The 26,401-nt window shown below is 36.4% G+C and overlaps 1 protein-coding gene across 1 annotated transcript in view; it reads right to left on the bottom strand.

Moving 5' to 3' along the window:
* Positions 1-17,984, bottom strand: part of LOC148941974 (uncharacterized) — a 68,041-nt gene extending 50,057 nt beyond the window's left edge. The window contains exons 1-2 of the mRNA XM_089103463.1: positions 17,847-17,984; positions 6,945-7,095 (exon numbers count right to left, since the gene is read on the bottom strand). The gene's annotated coding sequence lies outside the window, so the exon portion shown is untranslated. The remainder of the gene's footprint in view (positions 1-6,944; positions 7,096-17,846) is intronic.
* Positions 17,985-26,401: the final 8,417 nt, after the last annotated feature.

Here is a 26,401-nt window from a genome sequence, read left to right as displayed (position 1 = left end):
GATAGATTATAACATTGCCGTTGACAAGTTTGCTTCCCTGAAGCAACGACATTTCCCATTAGAATAGTGGCTCTCTCTGAATACTTCCGTCATGATGCAAACAAATTTATGATTTATTTGCTTAATTGTGTTTATGTACTTGAATTTTTGTACATCTAATTGTGTCTTAAACTTTGTTATCCAAAGAATTTTAAGTTGGCTACCGCTTAATTTCCCCCTCCCTTGGATTTTTGCTTATTCAACCCACTTGAGGCTGCCTATTGAGACATGGAATTTGCCCCTCCCCAGGTTTTTTTTTTTTCATTTCCGCCACTGCGCTTCGCGCCAGAAAACCTGTTCTATGCCTTCACTCAAATCAATTCTTAACAAAACAAAATGACATTTCCTAATTCTAAATTTTCTTTTTTGGCTTAGACTCTTCACAGCACAATATTTGTTTTTAAGCAATTTGCTTCCCTAAAAAGGAGTCTAAGAGGTCCAAATAAGGGATAATAGGAAATAGGTTGATAGAATAAAAAAAAAATTAGGGGTGTAAAATAGGTTGATCTGATAAACTTGCATCAGGAGTAAGTTTAATTAACGCAAACTTAAGTTTAATTAACGGCATAAATCAGGTATCTATTCGGTAAAATTTAAGAAGATCGCATCCCCCTCCCCCAACCAAATGAGTCTCGGGACGCCCCTGTTTACAGGGTACATTGATATATTATTCAATAATAAATATTTTTCAGAAGTATCAAAACCGCTCACAAAAACTAAATTTTGATTCTACAAAAAAAAAAAAAATATATCAAAGAAACAAGAAATAACTTGAAGATTCTTAAAAACTTTCATATATACCCCCTCCCCATGTTATTGCTAATTTTGACCAAGATAATGTTTGGTGCCAACAATTTGTTAAAGCAATATTGCTATGACTCTTTTGTATCAACCTTTAATTTGCTACTTCCAAAATAGACAAATGCTGTCTACTGCTTTAACCCGCTTAGTTAATTACAAAATCCTGAATAAAATTTTAGTCAATGTAGTTGAGAATCTAAAAAAAACATCTTCCTTGTGTCGTCTCTATGTGTTTGTCGTCTCTATGTGCGTGTCGTCTCTGACAAAACTTGCTTTTTAATAAACTTGCGTGTTTATAATTTCTGAGATTAATTTGGCGGTACTGTTCTAAAATCTGGGAAACACGCGATAAGTGAAGTTTGGTTGAGGCTAATGAAATAAAACAAAATAGCATAAAAATATGCTTTTTACGGTTTTGCAAACCAGTTAATTAGACAAAGGCTATTTCACGGAAAATAAATTCTGCTCAAATTCGGGATAGCCAAGTAAATTTACAACTTCTAATGCTTAAACAATTAATAGCCCTGTATGAAGGCTAATTCTGAGATAGCTTTTTTTTTTTTAAGAAAATGTGGTATAATTTATTTCTTCCTAAGAACTATACTAAACTATGGTCTTCTTACCATAAAAATGCATAACTCCCTCCCCCTCCTAATGAGGCAAAATTTAGCTACAGAATATGTAAAGGTCGTGGAATGAAGGATTCAAACGGAAGTAACCCCAAATATATTATCCATAAGAAAATTTACAATACAGCTTAAAGTAAAAATTTGGGTATTAGGCTCATATTGTTTTCTTGTCAAGGTTTAAATATTTTCGGACTTATGTATCACGAACAGTTGGTTAAGAAGGCCAAATAATGTTAGTGCAAAGTAAAAGAATTAGCCTAGTAAATTTAATTATGATTTGTAGCCAACAGCTATCATGTCCAGGCGATGGGCTGATATAAAAATGAGACTGCGATAAATATTAAATTTGGAATATGGATGGTCACAGGGTTGGTGGGAAGGTAAAGGGTTGATCGGTTACTATATATTAATTATGAGGTAACCAAAAGAAAGAAAAGCATAGTAGAAACAAACGATGAAAAAAATGTATCTTCGGAGGGGGGATTTCCCGCACGGGGGTGGGTATTCTCCGAAGGTATTTTTCGCCGGGGCACATTCCGTGGGGAGTATTCTCGGCAGAGGAGCATTTTCTGCGAGGTAAATTTTTGTGTGGGTGGGGGGGGGGATTTTCCATTTTTCTATGGTAGGATTTTTTATGGGGGGGGGGAAACAACTAAGTCCTTAGAAGCAGCATGAAAAACCAATAATGTCAATTGTCGTCAAAATTCCCTTTTTAATTTAAGTTTAAATTTACTTGTTTAGTTTAGTTCTTATTTGTTATAAGTTTTAATACTACCCCGTACTTATAGGTTGAATTTTTCAATTACTTATAGGTTGAATCAGCCCCTTTCATATACAGAATAATTTCTGTTCGTTTTAAGTTTTAATGTTGCTCCTTACTTTCTTTATTTTTTTTTTTATTTAATTTCTGAACGTTTTTGAATTAACGCAGCTTAAATTTTGGCTCACCATACATGAATAATTAAAACGAAATTAGCATATTAATTTTACTTTTTTAATGACTTTCTCAAAATTTTGTTCTGACGTAACTTACGAATTAACTTACGTAACGAACTTCTATATTCGTATGTTTTATTACGTATATTAGGGAGTTTGTCCCCTAGTCGATACCTTGCTCTTTACGCTAAAATTCGAGTTTTGTTCGAATCACAAACCCCTGAATCGCAAAAGCCGGTTAATTAGAATAGATAGGTCTTTTGAAACTACTAAAAAAAAGACTAGTGAAAAGGGCGAGGTATTGACTAGGGGGCGACCCCCCTCATATACGTAATAATTTCTGGTTGTTTTAAGTTTTAATGTTGCTCCTTACATTAAGTTGAAAAAACTATTTTTTTATTTAATTTCTGATCGTTTTTTAAATAATGCTGGGAAATCCGGCGCTCCCTTCATAGAAATGTCCCTTCCCCCAAGGAACATCCTCTATGGAAGAATCCTCCCCCGTAACCCTTTTCTCCCATCCCCCCCCCCCATCAGAAAAGAATCCCTCCTGAAACGTCTTTATACTTCCCATTAACCAATACTATATGTAAATAATGGGCAAAGTTCATAACTTCCAGCCCTTCCCACGAGAACTGTGGGGTATTAAGTCATCCTCAAAAGCATATTTATTAGATTTTTGCCTATGCTGAACAAAATGGCTATCTAAAATTTTGATTGGGTTAATTTGGGAAAAAAATTAGCATGTCAGGTGGTAAACGTGACTTCCTATGTTTGTGATCTCTTAAAAAGGGCACTAAAACTTTTAATTTCCGTTCAAATGAGCCGTCTTACGATATTCTTGGAATACTGGATTGGTACGATTACCCCAGGGGAAATCAAAAAAAAAATTAAACAAACATCTGTGATCTTTCTTCTGACAAAAAATACAAAATTAAACATTTTTGCAGATAGGAACTTGAAACTTCCGCAACAGGTTTTTCTGATACGCTGAATCCGATGGTGTGATTTTCATTAAAGTTCTATGACTTTTTGGGGGTGTTTCTTTTTGGGTCCCCGGGAGGAGGGCTGACTTTTTGGGGGTGTTTCCCCCTGTTTTCGAATGTAAGGCAAATTTTCTAAGGCACGTAACTTTTGATGGGTAGGACTAAACTTGATGAAAGTTATATATTTGAATTCAGCATGAAAATCTCAAAGTCACCCGGTCAAAATTGAGATAGCCATTTTGTTCAACATGGTTGAAAATATGATAAAAATGTCTTTTAGGGTGACTTAATCCACCAAAGTCCTCGGGAGGAGGGCTGACTTTTGGGGGGTGTTTCCCCCTTTTTTCGAATGTAAGGCAAATTTTCTCAGGCACGTAACTTTTGATGGGTTGAAAGTTATATATTTGAATTCAGCATGAAAATCTGATTCTATTGATGTATCTATGGGTATCAAAATTCCGGTTTTTAGTTTCGGTTACTATTGAGTCGGGTCGCTCCTTACTTACAGTTCGTTGCCACGAACTGTTTGAAAAAAACCTTAAATTCTAACAATTGGTAACTTACAATAACATAGAGATTACTGATACAGGTGTATCACTAATCAATATCAGTAATCCCCCCCCCTATTCGCCTAATATAGGCGAACCTCACCTTTTCACCTTAATTTATTTCTAGTCCATTCATGATGAAATTAGGCCATAAAAAGTGTTTCAAGTTGCTATCTGACTCAAATAGCTTGTTTAACCGTTGGTTTTAGACCCCGGCGCCACGCCCATGAGGGAAGACCGGTGGCGGCGGGGCAAAAAACAGCAAGCCGCGCCGCGCCGCCGGTGATGACAGAGGGAAACCCGGATCTTCAGCAAAAACTAAAACATCGGTATGGAAGTTATGAGTCCCGACTACCAAAATAGTCTTATAAACATACTGGCAGACCTCTTGCGAGAACAAACAAGATAATCGATTAAGAAATATTGGGCAATCTGCGCAGATGAAACGAAAGATCTGTCGAAAAAAAAGCATCTTGGTTTAATTATTCGGTTTATTGATAGGAATGTTATCATCCGCGAGGAGACATTCGGAAGTACACATCTTGAACAATTAGATGCAGCATCCCTTGCTAATGCAATCAAGGATCTTGTTAAAACTTACAGACTGGATTGGAGCACCTGTGTGGCTCAATGCTATGATGGTGCGAGCGTCATGAGCGGCGTATGTAATGGTGTTCAGGCTATTCTTAAAGGATTTGCACCACAAGCTAGGTATATTCATTGTTAGATTCATTGACAGATTCAAACTTTAGCGTAAAGAGCGAGGCATTGAGGAGGGGGACAGCCCCTTTCATATACAGAATAATTTCTGTTCGTTTTAAGTTTTAATGTTGCTCCTTACTTTCTTTAATTTTTTTTTTATTTAATTTCTGAACGTTTTTGAATTAACGCAGCTTAAATTTTGGCTCACCGTACATTAATAATTAAAACAAAATTTGCATATTAATTTTACTTTTTTGGCTAAATGGCTTTCTCAAAATTTTGTTCTGACGTAACTTACGAATTAACTTACGTAACGAACTTTTTGTTCGTATGTTTTATTACGTATATTAGGGAGTTTGTCCCCTAGTCGATACCTTGCTCTTTACGCTAAAATTCTAGTTTTGTTCGAATCAAACCCCTGAATCGCAAAAGCCGGTTAATTAGAATAGATAGGTCTTTTGAAACTACTAAAAAAAAGACTAGTGAAAAGGGCGAGGTATTGACTAGGGGGCGAACCCCCTCATATACGTAATAATTTCTGATTATTTTAAGTTTTAATGTTGCTCCTTACTTTCAGTTGAAAAAACTTATTTTTTCTTATTTAATTTCTGATCGTTTTTAAATAATGCTGGGAAATCCGGCGCTCCCTTCATAGAAATGTCCCTTCCCCCAAGGAACATCCTCTATGGAAGGATCCTCCCCCGTAAGCCTTTTCTCCCATCCCCCCCCTACCCATCAGAAAAGAATCCCTCCTGAAACGTCTTTATACTTCCCATTAACCAATACTATATGTAAACAATGGGCAAAGTTCATAACTTCCAGCCCTTCCCTGGAGAACTGTGGGGTATTAAGTCATCCTCAAATACATATTTATTAGATTTTTGACTATGCTTAACAAGATGACTATCTCAAAATTTTGATTGGGCTAATTTGGGAAAAAATTAGCTTGGGAGGGGGCCAAGTTGCCCTCCAATTTTTATGGTCCCTTAAAAAGGGCACTATAACTTTTAATTTCCGTTCAAATGAGTCCTCTTACGATATTCTAGGAATACTGGATCGGTACGATCACCCCTGGGGAAATGAAAAAAAAAAAAATTAAACACACATCTGTGATCTTTCTTCTGACAAAAAATACAAAATTTACATTTTTGCAGATAGGAGCTTGAAACTTCCGCATCAGGTTTTTCTGATACGCTGAATCCGATGGTGTGATTTTCATTAAAGTTCTATGACTTTTTGGGGGTGTTTCTTTTTGGGTCCCCGGGAGGAGGGCTGACTTTTTGAGGGTGTTTCCCCCTGTTTTCGAATGTAAGACAAATTTTCTAAGGCACGTAACTTTTGATGGGTAGGACTAAACTTGATGAAAGTTATATATTTGAATTCAGCATGAAATTCTCAAAGTCACCCGGTCAAAATTTTGAGATAGCAAAATTTTGAGCTATGAAGGGAGCGCCGGATTCCCCAGCATTATTTAAAAAACGATCCCCCCCCCCTCCCCCCACCCACACAAAAATTTACCTAGCAGGAAATGCTGCTCTGCCGAGAATACTCCCTACGGAATGTGCCCCTGCGAAAACTACCTTCGGAGAATACATACCTCCATGCGGGAAACCCCCCCTCCGAAGATACATTTTTTTTCATTGTTTGTCTCTACTATGCTTTTCTTTCTTTTGGTTACCTCATAATTAATATATAGTAACCGATCAACCTTTAACCCTCCCACCAACCCTGTGACCATCCATATTCCAAATATAATACTTATCGCAGTCTCATTGTTTATAATTTGGAATGAATCCCCAAAAGAAAAATGAATGATATCCAAAAGAGCAGCCAAAAGCGATAAAAAGCATCAGTTCAGCCTTAGCCTACATGACATATATTCTGTAAAGAAGCCAAAAAAAACTTTAAAATGATTTTTTTTTAAATTGTAATTAAAAACCAGTTTTCAATACAAGAAGGCTTCTTAGGAATCCAAGAGCAAAAAAAAACAATCAATATCAAAGTCGCCCATTTCAACTGTTTTAAATGTGACAAAACAGATATTGGCAAAGCGCATTATGAAAAAAATTAAGCTTCTAAGTTCAAAGTTATATTCAAAGTTTTTACCCAGATAACTGACGAATTTTGTGATACGGTATTTGAAGTTGTATATGCAGTAATGCTCGATGAAAAAAACTACTAATTTTGATACTTATTTACGTAAAGAATACATAGCTAATAGATACTTCAACTACTCGTATTATGCAATTTTTCCAGGACATTTCGGAATATTAAACTGTTATGTGTTTAGTATTAAGAGTTACCTTTTCTATGGTGCTTTTCCTTCTTCCTCTTCTTCTTCCTTGTCCGTCATTTCTTTCACCTTTTTACCTGTTGGACTTGTGTTATTTCTTATCACGGCCAACTTTTGATTCCAGGCTTCAAGGTAAGCTTTACAAACCTCTAATTCTTGATCTGAGGAGAAAAAAAAATTTATTTATTGAATATTAGTCCTAAGGAAACCTCTAAGACGTTTTAAATCTGAGCTTGAAATATATTCATCAATGGTAGACATATAATCAATATTTGCTTTTGTCTACTCTAGGGTTTTAGAAAAACTACATAAAAGATTTTTCTAGAGGAAAGTAAAGAACGGGATTAAAACTTAAAACCACGGAAATAATTCCACGAATAAAGTGGCTGCCTTTTCAGCCCTCCCCCTCTCCCCATCTTTACGCTAGATTTTATTGGTACTTCCCTGAAAGTAATCATCATATAAAGGGTAATTGAATTGTAATTTAGTTATTGTCTTATAAAACACTTGAATCACGAAAATGACTTTAAAGCAAATGAAATCAGTAAGCGTCTATATTCTTTGACTCAATGAAAAATGTCTTTATCTCATTGCCTTTGTGTTTAAGCATTGATCAGCAATTCATAAAGTATCAGAGGTGAAAAGTCGAAATTCATTGAGAAGAAGAAGGGACAGAAACCCTTAAATATATGTTTTATGGTCTAAGCCTGCTCATTATTTAAAAAAAAATTGATTTCTACTCGTTTTTAGGCTACTTCATTTATGCAGGGTTTTTTTTGCAAGGTTTCACTTGCATCTTTTTTGCAAGGTTTCAAGGTGGGGTACCACCTAGTGTTGGACGATATTAAGTATCGATATTGATATATCGATATATCGGAGGAAATATCGATATCGAATATCGAAACGAAAATATCAATATCGAAAACGATATTTGAACATATTTGACTATTTTCGGAATTTTCTGCTACTGGTAAACGTCCTGCAGAAAAGATCCAACATAGAAAATTGTTTGGGAAATGGACGAGAAGAAGAACAATGATGTCTTTAATCCTTTGACTCATACATGCTGATACACAGCATACTTACCTGTATCCAGAAGTTGGTATAGCCTGTTCTCGAACTAAAAATACGTTTAGTCAGGAGGACTTCCAAATGTTGCTGAGAACCTCCAAAAGGCCTTAGCTGTATTAATGCCTTCTAAGCTGATAGGCCTTGCTCATATAAAAGAGAGTTGGCTTTCTATGCTGAATCCAAATATATAGGATTCATTCAGTTTAGTGTTCCCATCAAAAGATACGAGCCTGAGAAAATTTGGGTGATTTTTGGGAAAGGGGAGAAACCCTCCAAAAAGTCAAAGAATCTTAAAGAAAAGCGTACCATCAGATTCAGCATATCATAGAACCCTACTTGTAAAGATTTTAACCTCCCGTCAGCGTAAATGTAGAATTTTGTATTTTTTGTCAGAATAAAAATCACGGATGCATGTTTATTTATTCCTCTTTCTTTCGCCAGCGTGATTGCATCAATTCAAAGGCCCAAGAATGTTGGGAAAGTGCTCGTTCGAAAGAAAATAACAGTTCTAGTTCCCTTTTAAAGTGACCCGAGATATTGGAGAGCCAATAGCCCCCCTCCCACGCCCTTTTTCCCTGAAAACACTCGATCCCAATTTTGAGATATTCATTTTGTTCACCATAGCTGAAAGATCGAAAAAATGTTCCCCCGTAGATAACCTGACTCCCCGCAACCTGAGGACAGGGCTTTAAGTTATGAATTTGCCTATTGTTTACGTATAGTATTTTTTATTTGTAAGTAAACAGGCCTTTTGTGGGGAGGGGGAATTTTCTGTGGGGAGATTTTCCACAGGTAGAATTTCCAATGGGCAGCGAAGTTTCCGGGGCTGAACTAACAAGGGGGAATTTTACACCGGAGAACTTGTCATAACGCCTATACGAAATTCGTCATAATGTTTCTCTGCCGATTCAATTTTTGAGGTAGAGATGTTCCGAGGAAATTCTCATGATCCCCCCATGATGCCCGGGGGAAGGGCTATAAGTTATGAATTTTGTCTGTTGTTTATATATAGTTTCTGTTATTGGAAGTAAACAGACGTTTTTAGGGAGGGAACTTTTGCGCAAGGGGATTTTCCACGGGGAGACTTTTTCATGGGCAGGGAAGTTTCCGAAAATGAACTTATAAGGAGAAATATTACACGGGAGAATTTGCCAGAACTCTTATATCAAATTTATTTTACTTTCTCTTTGCCAATTCAATTGAACATCTAGAGATGTTTTGGGGATATTATCCGGGGTAAATTTTCAGAGGTTAAAATTTTCTGGGAGATTTTTTTGTGGGAGGGAGGGAGTTCCCACGGGGGACTTTTTCCATGGGAAAGTTTTCAGTGGGAGCAATTCTTCGTGGCGGAATTTTTCGCAGGAGATATTCTCCATGTGGAAATTTTTCGCGGGAGAAATTCTTCATCAGAGGATTTTCCGTGGAAGAAACTCTCCTTTCGGAGGATGGGATTTCAATGAAAAATTTCCTGTTGAAGGAGTTTTCCGGCATGATTTGAAAAAGATAAAAAATTAAATGAAAGGCAAGTCTTTTTTTTCAAATGAAAATAGGCGTAAAAGAAATTTCTAGGCGAAATTGTCCACAAGAAAATATCTGGGGGGAATTTTCAGCAGGGATGGATTTGTAGTGATGATTTCCTGGTATTAAATGAAAACAACCAAAAATTAAATATATAATTTTTTTTTCAACGTAAACTAGAGACATATTTAAACTTGAAACAAAAAGAAATCCTACCGTATGCGAGGGGAGTTACCGCCTCCTTTAAAGAGTTCCAATTATTTAAAACAACTCCTGAAACACAAGGGCTATTTAATTAGAATAAGAAGCTTGTTTTAAAAATACTAGAAAAAACGTATATGAAGGGCATCCCTCTCATATACGGAATAATTTCTGTTCGTTTTAAGTTTTAATGCTGAACCTTACTTTCAGTTGAAAAAACCTGTTTCCTTTTTTTTTTATTTAATCACTGAAAGGTAGAACAAATGCTCAGGGAAAAAACATTGACATGTTGCTGAGTTTGAATAGCCAGAAGTAGTCAGTAGATCATCTTTCTTTACCCTGAGCCCGAGTAATTTTAAGTCTAGATTTCTATGATATTCACTCTTGTAATCGAAGTTTGTTTTTATTGCTTGATTTTCTATTATTCAAAGTTTATAAAAATTGTGCAAAATACACTTTTATTATAATTGTTGGTACTTTTCTATCAGCCAGGACACATTCGAGAATTTGGTTCTACAGGTACGGGGTAGAAACAACCGCTATGCTTGGGAAATAGATAGGATATAATAATAATAATAATATAATAATATATATTGAATCTATAATATGCGTACCATTCAGAATCAGGGATAGCAGATGCGGATAAAGACTCATCGCTTTTAGAGAACAGAAAACGCCAAAGGAGAGAAGGATTAATTTTGGCCCGTGTAGATTCTATATAAATCATCTTTTTTAATATTTAAAGAAAATCATCATATAAAATCATCAATCATATATATATATTTTGGGCTGTCTATTTGCACACTCGGGGGATGGTGGGGTGGGGGTTAAGTATAGCAGGGCTGCATGCAATAAGTAACCTAACCTAAATAAACCAAAATACCAACTAAATATTTATTAAAACATAGCTACAATGTAGTTTTACACTGAATCGAAGCTAATTGTCTCCGTATACAAACAGCAATAAACCGGTTGTTGTATGATTTTTTAGATTCAGATTCTCGAGTGTGTAGTGGCTAACAGATAAGCACCCAATTTTTTTTTAACTTTGCAAAGCCAAGAGTTAATCTGAATAAAACTGATCAGAAATATCGAAATCGATATATCGATTATCGAATATCGAAAGTAAAAATATCGATATTTCGATATATCGTTTGATCAAGTTATCGCCCAACACTAGTACCACCTCCATGTTGAAGATGCGGTAATGAGGTGCGTAGCAGGAGTGCGGTAATGAGGTGCGTGACATTCAAATGAAGCTTCTCCCTTCAAGAACTTTGACTATTTTTATTATATGTAATTTGAAAAAAAATATTTGAAATTTATAAATATGAATTACAAACTTATTTTATACCTAAAAAGTGTTTTTATTTAAATATTACAAAGCAAAAGAGTGTTGAAAAAGTGAACTACTAAACAGAGACTTGACACTTTTGGCGTACTAAATTGAAGAACGGGGTGTTTTTGTCGTTTGAATGAAAAACACAAGACGAAAACGCATTTTTTTTTAATTTGATACAGTTTAGGGTTATATATTCTAAAACACATAAAACAGTAAAAAAAAAAATTAAAAGTGAAATCAGTCTGAGTTTCAGTGGCAAATTCAAACTATCTGCGCATATCTCAAATTTTTTGGCGGTAAAACTTAACGGAAGAGGCGGGCCTTTGATCGGAAATTAAACAAAAAAAAAAACAAAGTTTTTTAAACTGAAAGTAAGGAGCGACATATAAAACTAAAACGAACAGAAATTATTCCGTATATGAAAGGGACTGTCCCCTCCTTAACGCCTCGCTCTTTACGCTAAAGTTTAACTTTTTCTCACAACTCTATTTTTTAAAACAGTAAAAAACTTTAGCGTAAAGAGCAAGGCGTTGAGGAGGGGACAGCGCCTTTCATATACGGAATAATTTCTGTTCGTTTTAAGTTTTAATATCGCTCCTTACTTTCAGTTAAAAAAACTTGTTTTTTTGTTTAATTTTTGAACGTTTTTGAATTAATGCAGGTTTGGATTTTGGCTCACCGTACATGAAGCATTGTCAGTTTAATATTATATGCTGACATTTATTCCTTAAAAATTTGAATCAATTTTTGATTTCTTAAACTTATAAAAGTGAAAACATTTAAAATAATTTTTTTCAGTAAAGTACAAATTATACATGAACAACATGGATATGATATATCAAAATGTTGATCGGAAATGTTTGGGGAAATAATGGGCATGGGGGGGGGGATTCGTCCTCCGATCGCTTTTGACTATTAATACGAGCACTAGCCCTCTCTATTTCCAATCGAGTGAGCCCTTTTTGAAGTTTATACTACAACGCTTTCTATAAGAACCTTTTATGCCCCTCGGGCATAACTTACAACCTGAGCACTAAGGGCTGTGGGGAAGGGGGGTCGTCATACTCAAAGACATAATTTTTGGACTATGTTGAACCAAATTAAACTATGTTAAACCTAATGCCTATCTCAAAATTTTGATTGGATGTGTGTGTGGCTGCCTTCGAATTCCTTTTGAGTCTTAAAAAGGACACTAGAACTGTCAATTTTCAATTGACTGAATTCCTTTCGAAGTTTCTGTGACAACTTCTTCTATACGAAGTAGCTTAGTAAAAAATAAAAAATAATAAGACATTGTAACTACTTCCTTCTATATAATGGGCAGCGCTATTGCACTACTAGTTTACTAGGAGCAGAGGGAGCACTAAAAAGGACATAAAAGAGGCAGCTGATTGTCTTATAATTCCTCCTAAACATTTCCTCAACATACCCTGAAATTTTCAACTTAACACCCTCAGATGTTTCTTAGATGTTGCAGATATTCCATTTTTACAAACAATTATATTTTTGCTTTGATTGTGTTCTAAGTTCCTCTCAACATTTCCATAAAGTTTCGCCTTAATACTCTAAGCCCTATTTGAGACCAAGGATGAAAATAATCTCTTTTCCCGATTGAAAAACCGTAAATGTTAACAATGGGCAACTTCCATAGCTTACAGCCCTCACCCATGGTACTAGGGGATATAAACTACAGAGACACGGTTATTTAACACTTAGACCTAATGAAGAAAATTGCTGCGGTATCTTAAATTTGGATCAGAAACATTTAGGGAAAAAGACATTGGAAGAGGCCTGTAGACACTTTTGACTCTAAAAAGACCCTGGAACTTTCGATTTCCAATCCACTCATCCCCCTCCGAAGTTTATGCTACCACTCCTTCCATATGAAGTAAATCCCGTAAAAAATATACCAATAATCCATTAAAACCTTACGACCCTTTACTATAACCAACGCAATGCCTCTGATTCAGTAGTTCACCATACACACTATAAATTTTGAACTTTTAATTTCCAATCAGATGTGCCCTCTCTGAAGTTGATACAAGCATTCCTTGTATAAGAACTATATTTGCCCCTAGGGTATAACTTACAACGTTTATACAAGCAATAAAAGGGCCCTGGGTGGTTGTGTTGACCCCCGGAGTTTTAGTTATATGATCTTTGAACTATTTATAACAAATTTCAGCTACCTCAAAATTTTTATCTGATGTATTTTGGGGGAAAAAGGGCGTAGGAGGGGGGGGGGGGGTGCTAGCTGCCCTTTGATCACTTTTAAGTCTTAAAAAGTGAAATGGAAATTTCAATTTCTAGTCAAATGAGCCCTCTCTGTAGTTTATACAAGCACCCCTTCCATGACAACCTTATATGCCCCCAGGGCATAACTTACAACGCTTGCCCCAGGGCCCTGGGCAGTTGTGTCGTCATCAGAGTTTTGTTATCTGACCTTTGTACTATTTTTAACAAAATGTCTATCACAAAATTTTTAGCTCATGCATTTGGGGAAAAGAGGGCGTGTGTGGGGGGAGGGTAGTTGCCCTCTGATCTCTTTTGACTCTTAAAATCTGAACTAGAACTTTTAATTTCCAATCAGATGTGCCCTCTCTGAAGTTGATACAAGCACCCCTTCTATAAGAACCATATATGCCCCCAGGGTATAACTAAAAACGCCTGCCCCTGGGCCCTGGGGGTTGTGTCGACCCCAGAGTTTTTGTCACATGATCTTTGAACTATTTTTAACAAAATGGCTATCTCAAAATTTTTATCAGATGTATTTGGGGGGGAAAGGAATTGGGGAGGGGGGGGGGGCTTTTGCCCTCAGATAATGTTTGACTTTTAAAAAGGGCATTAGAACTCCCGATTTCCAATCGAATGAGCCCCCTTCGAAGTTAATGCGACGACCCCTTCCATATGAAGTGCCTCTGGAATAAAAATAATAAATAAATAAATAATAATAAAACATTGGAGCCACATGGCCTTTACTATAGGCAACGCTAGCACTGACAGGAGGGGACATTCAAAGAAGATGTTCAAGCCATCTGTCAAAACCCAACACTGACAACAGCTTTTCTACTGCCATGTAGTAAACCACTGGAATAGCCTCTTAAATGCAACAGTCTCAGCACCCAATAATGAAGTTTTCAAGAAATTAGTGGATGTTGAATGGAATGGTGTTCCCTAGAAGTACCAGTGGTATACATTTGATGTTTTATCATTCACATCATCAAGTATGAAGCAATTAGCAGATCAAAATGGCTCTTAATTTGCTCCAAATTACAAATTAATGTAATTAAGTATGAATCATTTTAGCGTATTTATGTGGAATACCTATCCTTTGCTAAAGCTCTTCTATTGGCTAAATCAAACGCTTGCTTATAATCTATAAAACTGAGGACTTCAGGGGTCTGATAACTTTGGTACTTCTCAATTATTAATCTAAGAGTTAATATTTATTTGAAGCATCCTCTCCCCTTCCTAAAACCAACCTATTCTTCTCTTAAAACCTTATCTACAACATCTCTAAGTCTAAAAAATCATCATAAAATGTAATTTGCTTCCTACAGAAACCAAGCTAAAGCCTCTATAATTACCAAACATCACCTTTCTTATAGTAGGGTTTAATCAAAGTTTTCACTCTTTTCTATATCATTTCCTGCAACTTTATTATGGCTTAGCAGATTTTCAAAATATTCTGCTTATCTCTCTTTAACTCTTTCCTCACCACTAATTTTGGCCCTACTTAACTTTTTTTATTTTCACCCAAAATGGTAAGCACTTAGTGCTTGTTGTAACACAAAGACAATATAACGAAAAATTTAGCAAGAAAAACGGGTTTTAATTTTTATAAAGCAGTGAATACAATAAAATAAAAACTTAATAAAAAAAAAATACTCCGAATATTTCGGCCCCGCGTCCGGGAGCCTTTCTCAACAGAAAAAAAAGAAAAGAAAAAAAAATTAAACAAAAAATGATCTTTTTAAAAACCTTAACTTACATCAAAATAAAAGCATACTAAGCACATAAAGAAAAAAAAACAACAAAAGAAAAATATAAATAAATAGGAAACAAAACTCACATATTAAATAAACACTTCCATTCAATGGCGTATAAACAAAATCAAATGTCTATATTGATTCAAACACGCCTCCTCACAGTATATAAATGGAAATCTATCAAAAAATGAAGAATATATTTACATCTAAACCAAAACAATAAAGGTCAGCTAACCCCTGGCCCATAACCCCTAATTAAATCTCACAAGTTCATCAACCAATGTTTGAATTATAAATTGAACGGATTCTTTTGCTTGCAAGCTTAGCTGCAGTTCGTTTACTTTTCCCGACATTTAACCCATTCTGACCTTTGTTCACAAGGTCATCTTTCGTTTCAGAACTATTATTAAAATCAGTTCTGGTTGAAAATCTTATCTGCTTTTGAATTAAACTATTATAAATTGAATTGATCCTAAATTCCCCTTCATCTCTATTGATACTAATACCCCCATACATTATCTTTTTTATTTCTATAATTTCCCTGAAGCTTTGTAAAAGTCCTACAGACGTATCTACTATTTCTGTTTGATCAAATAAAATACTGTGATGAGGAAAATTATAAACATGTTCTGAAACAACTGACTCAAACGTTTCTGGTGTTTTATTTTGTTTTAGAGAGCAATCTATGGCATTATTGTGTTGCTGTAGCCTATTTTCTAAAATTTGGTGAGTTCATCCCACAGTAAATTTACCGCAAGAGCATGGAATTTTTTATACTCCCTTTCGTAAATTCTTCGGTACCTTGTCTTTCCCTTTATTTAAGAAAGAGCTTATGGTTTGTCCTCATTTAAATGCTGTATTTATATTATGTTTTTTTTTTATTCTCTTCTTAATTTTTGTGACAATGTTGGGATATAAGGTAAAGTTATGCAATTTGTTGCTTGAATTGACCTATCTTCTTCTAATATTTCTGGTTCCATCAACTTTTTTTTCCTTTTTTCAATTATTTGAGAAATCATATTTTCCGGATAGCCATTACCTACTAGAATATCCTTAATAAATATTAGTTCATTGCTTATGTATTCTGGTGATGCTAATTTTAATACCCTATCTACTAAAGAAATAACCAAACCCCTTTTTACCTGGATCAGATGATTTGATGCAAAAGACAAGTAACGGTTGTTATTAGTTGGTTTATGGTAAATTGAAAACGCTAGTTCGTTATTATTTCTATGGATCAAAATATCTAGAAATGGTAACTTATTCTCTGTTTCCTTTTCAATTGTAAAAATTATTTCTAATCCCAGATTATTTAAATGTTCCAAAAAACTTTCAATTTGTGATTCCCCATAATTCCAAATAACTAAAATATCATCCATATATCTGCCCCAAAATTTAGGTTTTAAAAAATAAGTTTCTATAGCTAAATTTTCTACATATCCTATATAAATATTTGCTAACAATGGACTTATGGACTCTCCCACTGCCAATTCCCTGATTTGATTGTAAAAATTGTCATTATACGTGAAATGATTAGTATACCTGCTAGTTGTTTTAACTAGATATAATATAGTTTCCAGTTCAATTCCCAGAGATAATTCTTCTATCTCATTTTTATGTTCCTCAAGTTTTTTGGATAAAATACTAAACGATTTATCAAAAGAAATATACGTACACATTGATTTTATATCAAAACTAAACAATCTAAATTCTTCTGATATTTCTACACTTATAAGTTTATCTTTTAAGAAAAACTTATAAGTGTAAATAATTCTTAAAAGATAAACTTATAAGTGTAGAAATACAATATGTCTGCAGGACTTTTACAAAGCTTCAGGGAAATTATACAAACAAAACAGATAATATGTGGGGGTATTAGTAACATTAGAGATGAAGGGGTATGTAGGATCAACTCAATTTACATTTATTTAACTGAAAAACAGGTAAGATATTCAACCAGTACTGATTTTAATACTAGTTCTGAAATGAAAGATGATCTTGCAAACAAAGGTCAGTATGGGTTAAATGCTGGGAAAAGTAAACAAACTGCAGCTAAGCTTGCAAGCAAAAGAATCCATTCGATTTATAATACAAACATTAATTGATTAACTTGTGAGATTTAATTAGGGGTTATGGGCGTTAGTTGACCTTTATTGTTTTGGTTTAAGTATAAATATATTCTTCATTTTTTGATAGATTTCCATTTATACACTGTGAGGAGGCATGTTTGAATCAATACAGACATTCGATTTTGTTTATATGTCAGTGAATGGAAGTATTTATTTAATATGTGAGTTTTCTTTCCTATTTATTTATATATTTTTTCTTTTGTTGTTTTTTTTTCTCTTTATGGGATGAGTATGTTATTATTTTGATGTAAGTTAAGGTTTTTATAAAGAACATTTTTTGTTTTTCTTTTTTCTTTTTTTTTCCATTGAGAAAGGCTCCCAGACGTGGGGCCAAAATATTCTGAGTATTTTTGTTTAATTAAGTGTTCATTTTATTGTATTCACTGCTTTATAAAAATTAAAATCAGTTTTTCTTGCTTAATTTTTTGTAAATGGAAAAGCAGTGTGGTCTAAGAAATTAAAGATAATATAATAAACAAAAAGAAAACAAATGAACAACATACAATAGAAACAAAAACAATAAGCGTAAAGAAACCATTGCTAGCACTAAAGAAAAGAAAACAGCACTAAAACAGAAAAAGAAAACATGAAAAATAATTATATTTGAATCAACAACCTCTTAGAAAATGTTTCAATATACTGTGCTGAGTAAAATGGTTTACCTACAATACCTTCCTTAAAGAACAACAAAGTTTCAACACAAACAAGGTAATCTGGCAAGGGGTTCCATAACTGGTAGACCCTTTTAACAAAACTAAAAACCCTTATGCATTGGCCAGGTTTTGCTGGGTAAATTTCATGCACATGCTGGTGTGCTGTCTGAAAACTAAAATAATACTGTTTACATTATCAATACCATGGACAATACTTTAAGCATTAACAAGTTCAGTCAAATTTTGAGAGAACTGGTCTTTTAGGTTTTAGACAGTTCTGTAATAATTGGATAGTGCTGACTACCAAGATTATCAGGGAACTTGGTCACCTTACTATAAACAAATAGTCTGCTACTAACAATACAAAGGTCAATGGTTGAATTTTTACCATTGAAGGAATACACAGAAGTTCCCAAGTTCTTGAGTTTAATTAGCATGTGGGAATGTTGACTGACAGAAATTGAAACCAATAGCAACTATGATTGAGGGTCTCTTGGGTGGGTTGAGTCCCACAAAGGATGATGAAGATTAAAATCTCCAAGTATTAGTTGGTTTGAGGAAAGGTCTAATAGTTTTGTAAAAGCAGGATTATTGAAAGAAGGTTGATTTATATATAAATCAACAACTGACAGAGGAGGCAGATTATCCATCTCAACTTTTGTAACTAGTACTTCCATAGATGGCTGGACATCAACGTTAACAACTGAGCTGATCAGATCATTTCTCACTAGTGTTAAAAGACCTCCACCTTTTTGAGAGGAGAGAGTGATCCCTATCTTTTCTATGTATTGAATAATTTTTAATAGTAAACTTTCAACCAGAGGATAAATGAGATTCTTGGATGCATATAATTTCTGGGCATTCAACATCAAAAATCCTTTCAACTCACCAAGAGGATCAATGGGTAAACCCGTTGTGTTAAATTGAACTATTTTCATTCTAAACTGTGCACTGTCTTTGGTGCTAAAGGTTGTTTTCGTTTGTTTTTAGTTGATTTCTGATTTGAGATTGGTGAGAGTGCACTTGCAAATCTTTAGAAGAATTGATTTTTTGTTGAGGTAGGATCTTTTTTTATTCCTGATGTTGATTTTGGAGGTGAATTTGAGGTTGAAACAGAATCTATAGGTTCTAAGTCATCCTTAGAAATAGAATGATTAGGAGAGGGGTCTATAAATATTTTATTAGATGATGCATGTCTGGTACTAAGATCCTGAAACATTTTTTAAAGACAATCTTAGTGTGAATCTTCAATTTGTTTAAATTTTGAAGATAGAAAAGAATTGATTATTTCAGGAATTCTTTATGTTAAAATATCATCAACTGTTTTCTTAATTAGGGGTTCTAAGACTCTGTTGCATTGATATGATTGGGGTAAGAGTAGGGGTTTCAGGGGTTAAAAATGGAGGGAAATCTTCATTAGAAATAACTGGAGGCAAGTCTTTCAGTTGAGAGCTTGATTTAAGGATATCTGCATACTTTTTTTTACAGCAACAATGGTGATTTTTCTTTTACTGCCTTAACAATAACTTTTTCAACATTCTTTGTGATGGGACATGCTTTGTCTTTAGCATGATGGTTATCTAGACAATTAGGGCACTTAAATAGTGAGTTATTGTCTCTTTTAATAGGGCAAGATGATATTAGATGGCTATTGGCACACCTTAAACATCTAGGTTTACTCTAACATACTTTGGCAGTGTTGCCATGTCTTTGGCAGTGTTGCCATGTCTTTGGCAGTGATTGCAGATCATGACATGGGGGATATATGTCATAACCATTTTTTGCAAACCCAGAATAGAAATAAATTCAAGGAGGTCAAGTGAGGGAGTAATGATAAAACATTCATCTTTTCAGATGTATGTTAACCAAAGAGTGGATGTACTTGTTATATCTTGGTCCTTATATCCCGCTCTTTACGCTAAAGTTTGACTCTGTCTCACAACTTTATTTTTTAAAACAGTAAAAAACTTTAGCGTAAAGAGCGAGGCGTTGAGGAGGGGACAGCCCCTTTCATATACGGAATAATTTCTGTTCGTTTTAAGTTTTAATGTCGCTCCTTACTTTCAGTTTAAAAAACTTGTTTTTTTTTTGTTTAATTTTTGAACGTTTTTGAATTAATGCAGGTTTTGATTTTGGCTCACCGTACATGAAGCATTGTCAGTTTAATATTATATGCTGACATTTATTCCTTAAAAATTTTAATCAATATTTGACTTCTTAAACTTATAAAAGTGAAAACATTTAAAAGATTTTTTTTCAGTAAAGAACAAATTATACATGAACAACATGGATATGATATATCAAAATGTTGATCGGAAATGTTTGGGTAAATAATGGGCATGGGTGGGGGGGATTTGTCCTCCGATCGCTTTTGACTATTAATACGAGCACCAGACCTATCTATTTCCAATCGAGTGAGCCCTTTTTGAAGTTTATACTACAACGCTTTCTATAAGAACCTTTTATGCCCCTCGGGCATAACTTACAACCTGAGCACTAAGGGCTGTGGGGAAGGGGGGTCGTCATACTCAAAGACATAATTTTTGGACTATGTTGAACCAAATTAAACTATGTTTAACCTAATGCCTATCTCAAAATTTTGATTGGATGTGTGTGTGGCTGCCTTCGAATTCCTTTTGAGTCTTAAAAAGGACACTAGAACTGTCAATTTTCAATTGACTGAATTCCTTTCGAAGTTTCTGTGACAACTTCTTCTATACGAAGTAGCTTAGTAAAAAATAAAAAATAATAAGACATTGTAACTACTTCCTTCCATATAATGGGCAGCGCTATTGCACTACTAGTTTACTAGGAGCAGAGGGAGCACCTAAAAAGGACATAAAAGAGGCAGCTGATTGTCTTATAATTCCTCCTAAACATTTCCTCAACATACCCTGAAATTTTCAACTTAACACCCTCAGATGTTTCTTAGATGTTGCAGATATTCCATTTTTACAAACAAGTATATTTTTGCTTTGATTGTGTTCTAAGTTCCTCTCAACATTTCCATAAAGTTTCGCCTTAATACCCTAAGCCCTTTTGAGACCAAGGATGAAAATAATCTCTTTTCCCGATTGAAAAACCGTAAATGTTAACAATGGGCAACTTTCATAGCTTACAGCCCTCGCCCATGGTACTAGGGGATAATAAACTACAGAGACACGGTTATTTAACACTTAGACCTTATAAAGAAAATGGCTGCGGTATCTTAAATTTGGATCAGAAACATTTAGGGAGAAAGGCATTGGAAGAGGCCTGTAGACACTTTTGACTCTAAAAAGACCCTGGAACTTTCGATTTCCAATCCACTCATCCCCCTCCGAAGTTTATGCTACCACTCCTTCCATATGAAGTAAATCCCGTAAAAAATATACCAATAATCCATTAAAACCTTACGACCCCTTACTATAACCAACGCAATGCCTCTGATTCAGTAGTTCACCATACACACTATAAATTTTGGAATTTAAAATTAAATATTATTGCCAAGGCACAATCCAGTCAACACTTTATTTGGTGCATAGTCAAATACATAAGAAGAAGCCACTAGGTTTAGTTTACTTACAGTTAATAACGGAATATAATAGGAAATGCACATTTTTAGTTTGAGTCTAATCTTGAAACACATGGATTAATCCAAAAAAAAGCAGTGTCACTAGATTGATTATTTTATACTGTTTCCATATATCATCATCATTATTTTTCTTACAATGCACCAACGATATCTTGTATCGTTCAATAATAACTGGATATTGAAATAGATAACTCAGACAAAACTTATCTTCGTTAATTAGCCCTTCAGCAGGAAGGCCTTTCTCGAAGCAGCGTCCAGCAAAAATAGTTTGCAAAGAGTTGTTTGAGTGAGTAATAATGTCCTCATGTTCATGGCAACCCTAGATATGGCACTCAAAACGAGTAGAAATCAATTTTTTTAAATATAATGAGCAGGCTTAGACCATAAAACATATATTTAAGGGTTTCTGTCCCTTCTTCAATTCTGTCCTCTTCCCGATGAATTTCGACTTTTCACCTCTGATGCTTTATGAAATGCTGGTCAATGCTCAAACATAAAGGCAATGAGATAAAGACATTTTTCATAAAGTCAAAGAATATAGACGCTTACTGATTTCATTGCTTTAAAGTCATTTTCGTGATTCAAGTGTTTTATAAGACAATAACTAAATTAAAATTCAATTACCCTTAATATGATGATTACTTTCAGGAAAGTACCAATAAAATTTAGCGTAAAGATGGGGAGAGGGGGAAGGCTGAAAAGGCAGCCACTTTATCCGTGGAATAATTTCCGTGGTTTTAAGTTTTAATCCCGTTCTTTACTTTCCTCTAGAAAAAATCTTTTATGTAGTTTTTCTAAAACCCTAGAGTAGACAAAAGCAAATATTGTTTATATGTCTACCATTGATGAATATATTTCAAGCTCAGATTTAAAACGTCTTAGAGGTTTCCTTAGGACTAATATTCAATAAATTAATTTTTTTTCTCCTCAGATGAAGAAAAAGAAGTTTTTAAAGCTTACCTTGAGGCCATAAAAATCCTTTGGGGCAACAGAGGTTGACCTGGATATTGCATTGGAAATAATACAGCTCCAAGGATTGCAGTTGAGCTAGTAGTAATTGCACAAATTAAGAATTTGTTGCTTTTATAAGCTTCTGTAGTCCTTGTTTGGGTGTATCATTTTGAATGCGGATGCCACTAGCAATCACTCGTTGTTGGATATCACTATCAGGGCTTCCACTCTCGAATATTAAAATTCGAGGACAAGTCTTAAAAATTCGGGGAGTTTTCGGGGACAATTCTTCAAGATTCGGTGATTTTTCGGAAAAAAAATGAAATTTCGTTGTGAAAATTTAGGACACAAGAAGTTTTAGCTTCGTTTTCAGGCTCAAGTAGGGCTTGGATCCGCATGGGGCTGGATTGGATGGGGCAACATTAAAACTTTAAACAAACAAGAACTAAATTAACAAGTAACAAGAACAAGTAAATTTAAACTTAAATTAAAAAGGGAATTTTTACGACAATTGACACATTATTGGTTTTTCTTGCTGATTCTAAGGTCTTAAGTCTTTACCCCCCCTCCCAGAAATCCCCCACGAAATAAACGGAAAATAATCCCCCCCTCACAAAAAGGGGTGACTTGACTTACTTTACTTATGTCTCCTGCCGGGCGCTGCTCGGCGTAGCGAGTGACGTCTGCCTCCTCCATCCACTTCGGTCCATGGCAAGCGTTTGCACATCGCTCAACCTGATATTTGCCATCGCCAGGAACTCGGAAAGGCTGTCAGACCATCGTTTCTTTGGTCAGCCGCGAGGTCTCTTCCAACCGGCTTTGACAGGGTCGAAGTCATGGATCGTTTTCGCAGGTATGTGTGGAGGCATTCGAATTAGGTGTCCGAACCATCGTAGTGTTCGCTCGGCTGCTTGGGTCGGAAACCGAGACTGCTTGGTGAGCTACAGCAGCTTCTCATTGCTGACAAAGTCGAACCATCGTAGACCTTTGATCCTCCTCATGCTGTTCGACTGAGAAATAAAGCGTCTTGAGGGTTGCGCCTGAAAATTGCCACATTTCTGCTCCAGGGAGCATTGCAGAACTATTGGGGACATTGAGAATCCACAGACTTTCTGTACAATTGATATTTGGTTTTTACCAGAGGTAATGTTTCACTCTTCCCATGGCTTGACACACTTTAGATATTCTTGATTGAAGTTCTGAAAAAAGCGAGCCATCTGAAGAAATTATGGAGCCCAGGTAGGTGAACCTTTGGACAACTTCGATGCTAGTGGTGCTATCCAGGCTAACTGAAGGATTGGCAGCAGGAGAGGATGGGTCAATGGCCATAATTTTCGTTTTATTCCAGTTTATCTGCAGTCCTACTTTTGCAGCCTCTTCTCGTAGGATTTGAATCGCTTCCAGCAAATGCTCCATGGAGTCCGCCAGAATGGCCAAAGTCATCGGCAAAATCAGCATCTGTAATGACACGATCTCCAAACTTGAGTCCAAAGCTGAGACGTGAAGTAGTCCTTGTCATAACGTAGTCTATGATGACATTGAAGAGCTCTGGGGCACCTGCACATCCTTGACGCACTCCTGTCGTGATTTGGAAGAACGGGCTGCGGCGGCCGTTCACTTGAACACAGCTCTCCGTCCCATGGTGTAGAGCTTTGAAGAGTCTGCAGTATTTCTCGGGCAGGCCTGTCGATTCTAGAATCCGCCAAAGAGCTTCTCGGTCCACTGAGTCGAACGCAGCACGGACGTCGACGAAGGTAAAAAAGCTTTTTGTCGGAACTCCGTGGCTTTTTCTATGATTTGTCGGATCGTAAAAATCTGCTCGATGGTTGAACGGTCAGACATGAAACCAGCTTGCTCCGGTCGCCGGATTTTACGAATGATATTTCGACATCGATCTAGCAGGACCATTGAGAAAAGTTTTCCCGGGACAGACAGTAGGGTTATTCCACGGTAGTTCAAGCAGTCGCTTCTAGAACCTTTCCTCTTCCATAAAGGGATAATTACACCCTTCTGCCAATCTTCGGGAATTATCTCGGTTTGCCAGATTGTAGAGAACAAGGTGTGGAGAAACAGGAGCATAACAGGACCTGCATATATTAGCAGCTCCGCACTCAGGCCACAGATACCGGCAGCTGTATTGTTCTTGAGCCTTTTTACTGCATTTCCAATTTCTGATGGGCTGAAAGGCTCGTCTGGAGGAGCATCTGTTTCGTATCTTGGACTGCCAGGTTGGCTGGGACTATCAGTAGGAGGCATAGATGGGCTAGTGTTGTTCAGGAGTGAGCAGAAGTGGCCCTTCCACCGCTCGAGACAAGAACCCTCATCAGAGAGAAGTGTCCCATCCCTGGATAGGACGGGTCCCAATGCTGGTGTTTTATTTTCTGTGAGATTGCGGAGGTGCTTGAACAGGCTACCCATGTCTTTCTTTTTTGCTGCTAGTTCGATTTCATCGGCTTTCCTTGCATCAAACTGAGTTCGGTCTCGGTGAATAAGTCTGTTCCGCACTCCATTGAGCCTTCGATAGGTGGCCATGTCCCCAAGAAGTCTTGCCCTCCGCCTTTGCTCTATGACCTGCAGTGTTTCGTCAGTTAGCCACGATTTCTTCGGGAAACTTCGCTTGCCAAGCACCAGCTGTGCTGCTTCGCTGGTCTGTGATTTAAAATACTTCCAGGCGTCTTCGCTGTTGTTGAGTGTGCCCAGGAGCTCAAAGCGATTTGATATCTCAACACTATACTTCTGGCGAGTATATGGCTCCTTTAGTTTCCCAATATCCGCTGCTACTGGTTTTCTTTCCGATCGCTGTGCATGGAAGCGAAGCTGGACATCAGCACACACAAGCCTGTGATCTGCATTTCCGAGCTCTGCTGATCTGTAAGTTCTGCAGTCCTTCAGCGATGATCTCCAGCGTTTAGAAATTGTGACGTAGTCAATCATCTTCTTTGTGCGACCGTCGTTACTATACCACGTGTACTGGTGGATAGTCTTACGTTGAAAGTAGGTGTTTGCGATCACAAGTTCATGGGATCGGCACAGTTCGAGTAGGCGAAGGCCGTTGTTGTTCAGTGGGGCAGTGGATACAGGACCAATTGTGCCACGCCAAATACCCATATCCTCTCGCACTGTGGCGTTGAAGTCACTGAGAAAAACAGTGACATCGTAGGGAGAAACTGTTGACAGATATCTGGACAGAGCAGATTAGAACTCTTCCTTGGTTACGTCGTCGGAATCGTTGGTCGGGGCATAGCATAAAAAAATTGTCATCTTGCCATTCTTGTGCCCAAAGCGGGCCTTCATTATTCTGTCTGATGCAGCTTCGTGCAAGAGTAAGGCCTTTCTTGCAAGGCCGTTTAGCGCGAGGCCAACACCATTTCTTCTCATGCTCCCTGCATACCAAACTAACGAATGATTATCGCCTATTCGCTCTTCTCCACTTCCAGTAAGACGGGTTTCTGTGAGACCTGCAATCGCCACTTTATTCTTACGAAGTTCTTGAGAAAGTAGGTTCTTTGATGCAGGTGCATTCAGGGTCAAAACATTCCAGGTGGCTATTCGAAGCCCCCTTTGGTCTAGAAGGTTCAGTCTGTCAGTTTTTCTGACGTCGTCAGCATGTCCGTTGACGCGCGTAGGTCGAGATCTTAAAAAGAGGTCCGGATCCGAGGCTATGTAGTCACTTTGCGTAGCACTTGATTTTCAGGTGGAGGGTCGCTAGCCCAACCGACCCTAGGCATGGAATCTGATTAGAGCTAGGTTTAACCTAGATACTGATATTCCCAGGGTTGGCTCCACCCGCCACATGAGGTTGCAGCAACCCTGATCGAAGTGTTTAGTTAGGGGATGACCCCATATCCAGAGGCACGTGGTCAGCAGACAAGGTCTGCATCATTCCGGACGAACTCCATTCGCCTCCAAAGGGGGGGGGGGTGGGGGTAAAGCATAGCATACATTAAATACGTTACTTAACCTAGGTACCTCCCCCCCCTAAACCCCCCAAAACAATAGTTTTAATATTGCAAATGCTATGAGAAACCACGCGTTGTGT

Source organism: Artemia sp. Qi Xiang Cuo, chromosome 17 (assembly GCF_049724085.1).
Source record: "Artemia sp. Qi Xiang Cuo chromosome 17, ASM4972408v1, whole genome shotgun sequence".
Taxonomy (NCBI): domain Eukaryota; kingdom Metazoa; phylum Arthropoda; class Branchiopoda; order Anostraca; family Artemiidae; genus Artemia; species Artemia sp. Qi Xiang Cuo.
Note: the sequence above shows the minus strand (reverse complement) of the source record. Positions and strands in the feature narration are given on the sequence as shown.